The sequence below is a fragment of the Urocitellus parryii genome, chromosome 14 (assembly GCF_045843805.1).
Source record: "Urocitellus parryii isolate mUroPar1 chromosome 14, mUroPar1.hap1, whole genome shotgun sequence".
NCBI lineage: Eukaryota > Metazoa > Chordata > Mammalia > Rodentia > Sciuridae > Urocitellus > Urocitellus parryii.
In genome coordinates this window covers 46530557-46533385 of record NC_135544.1, presented here as the reverse complement: position 1 = coordinate 46533385, position 2829 = coordinate 46530557, and positions in this window count along the sequence as shown.

The following is a 2829-nucleotide window of genomic DNA, read 5'->3' as shown; positions in this document are numbered from 1 at the left end:
TATGTCTTATCCCTGAACCTCAACTTCATAACACTCATATTGCTACCAGACTTTTAACACTGTTGATCACCATCCTGGATTTCTAACCATTTCCTTCTCCTTGAAACTCAGCTGAGCTTCTCCTAGCTACAGGATAATTTAGGATCTTGGGGAGGGAAATGGTTTTAGTTGAATTTTTATTTTAAAAGAATACTCAAAATTTTTTTCAATTAGATTTAGAAATTCTATATTAAGAATTCAAGCTACATTTCTTTTTTGTAAATTCCTTACACATTATTATTAATTAATATCTGGTTTTATCATGTAGTTAAGATTCCATTTGGTAGTCTCTACTATTTGCTTTTCTTCCTTAGGAGGTACATTTAAATCATAAATCTGGCATTCATATATGTGTGGATCTCCTTCAGTAACCTTTATTCTGTTTCATTGTCTATATGTATATTGTTTCACCAATATCACTTTGTATTAACTACTTAACTTTATAAAAATTCTTTATAATATATATGTGAGAGAAGTGTGTATGTGTATATTATTTATACTAAGATTTGTGGCTTTTTGCCTGAAGTCTGCTAGTTTGATTTTAATACATTTGCACAAACCTTTTAGATAATGTTTACATGGTATATCTTTTCAATACCTCTTTTCTTAGCTTTCTTTGACATATTTTATGTGAATAACCTAGAAGCAGTATGTAGTTGACTTTGTTGTTACTGTTGTTCAATATGGTAATCTTTGAATTTTAATTGAATAAGTTCAATTTTATTTAAGTTAATAACTGTTTTGTTTGTTTTTCATTCTATCATCTTTCTATTTGTTGAGTTGTCATCTTGTTTATTTTATTTTATTTTATTTTTTTATTTTATATTTTATTTTCTCTCATTTAAGCTAGTCAGTTGCTCCAAATATATGTGATTTCAATTATCTTAGCAGAATCCCTTCACTATAATACCACTATCCTAAGAAATGTAGAACTTTAGCAAATGTAAAAGTATACCTTGAGTGAGATAGATGTAAACTGAACAGTGAAGGGTCAGAGGAGACCACAATTTGAGAAACAATGGGTAGGCAGCTATTAAGGAGACAAGTAAATCTTAAGAAACAACATATATTAAATTCCAGTGTTGAAGAGACTAAGCTTTTGTTTTTTGGTACCAGGGATTGAACCTAGGACAATGAACCATTGAGCTGCATCCTCAGCCCTTTTTATATTTTCTTTTGTGACAAGGCCTTGTTAAGTTGCTGAGGGTGGGCTGGGGATGTGGCTCAAGCTGTAGTGCACTCGCCTGGCATGTGTGGGGCACTGTGTTTGATCCTCAACACCACATTAAAAAAAATAAAGGTATTGTGTCCACCTAAAAACTAAAAAATAAATATATTTTTTTAAAAAGTTGCTGAGGGTCTCACTAAGTTGCTGAGGCTGGCTTTGAACTTGTGATCCTCCTGCCTCAGCCTTCTGAACTGCTGCAATTGCAGGCTTGTACCACAACGTTCTGCTTGAAGGGGCTAAGTTATATCTAACAGAGTGTCTGAGGAGAAAATATTGAGCGCTCTGATTAATTTTTAGGTATTTATATTAGTCAGTTTGGATGGTACATAAAACAACCCCATAATTGCTGTGTCATGAAAATAAATATTTATTCTCATATTAAAGATTATGTGAATCAATTTATAGGTTTCTTTGTCAGAGGTGGCTCTAATCTATGTGTGTTCATTCTGGAGCCCCAAAAGTAAAAGAGGTCTGAATTGTCAAGAGGAATACGTAGAAATAGATAATGACATTTAATATCTGAAGTAAAATGTGCACACTATCACTTCCACCCACATTCCATTGTCCAAAACAAGTGCCACGGTGAAGGCCACAATCAAAAAGGATAGGAGGTTTCTTTCTCCCAAAAAGGTAGGGAGTGTAAATAATAAGTATGTGCTTAACAATGGTCTAACCAATCTGTGTTTAACTGGAAAATGCTTTTACAGCACCCATCATTTTCTGTGCTTTCTGTTCATGGCAGCAGAAATGTTATCCTTGGGCTTCTGTACCTGTTTTATTTTGATCTTTATGAATCTTTAAATGAAATCTAGAAAGCAGCTGAATCCTTTCCTTATAAATTCAGCTTTCAATAGACTACCATACATTTCAGAACTTGAAAAAAATTTATATAAGATGCTTAACTCCTTCTCATCCCCACCCCACAACAGGAATTCTGTACTGCTCCTCAGATGCAGGAAATGTCTTTTTCAGCAGGCAATTTCAACTGGATTAAGTCTAATGTAGTAGCAAATACTGAGGACAAATCTGTTCCTGGGCCTTAGGGTGTTTGTAATTATAGTATGCAATTTTTCCGTTTTGAAACGGATTAATATAATAGGCATTTGAATAAAGTAGATGTTCAGAATGTAAATATAAAGATTATTTAATCATCTTATTTACTTTTTACTCTTTTGCCTTTTTCTATGTTATATTTAATTTTTTTAATTGACATGGTGTTCATACTTATTTATAGAGCTTAACATTATAGTTTGATACTCATCTACAGTGTGTTATTAAATCAGGGTAATTGATATTTTATGGTTTTTACTATTAGAGAAATATAACAAATTCCCAATGTATTAGAAATAGCATCAAAGAGAATAAGATGAAGGCACTTCCAATAAGATACTCACGTAATAATAATGTATAACACTTTCTCCTTGCTGAGCATACACATATAAAACCACTGCATGCAAGAAGTACTAGAATTAAAGATGAATGCAGAAAGACACATATCCAAAAGACCACAAATAAAACAAACATCTTCAGTCAAATGAATATATGTAGCAAAATGAATAGTA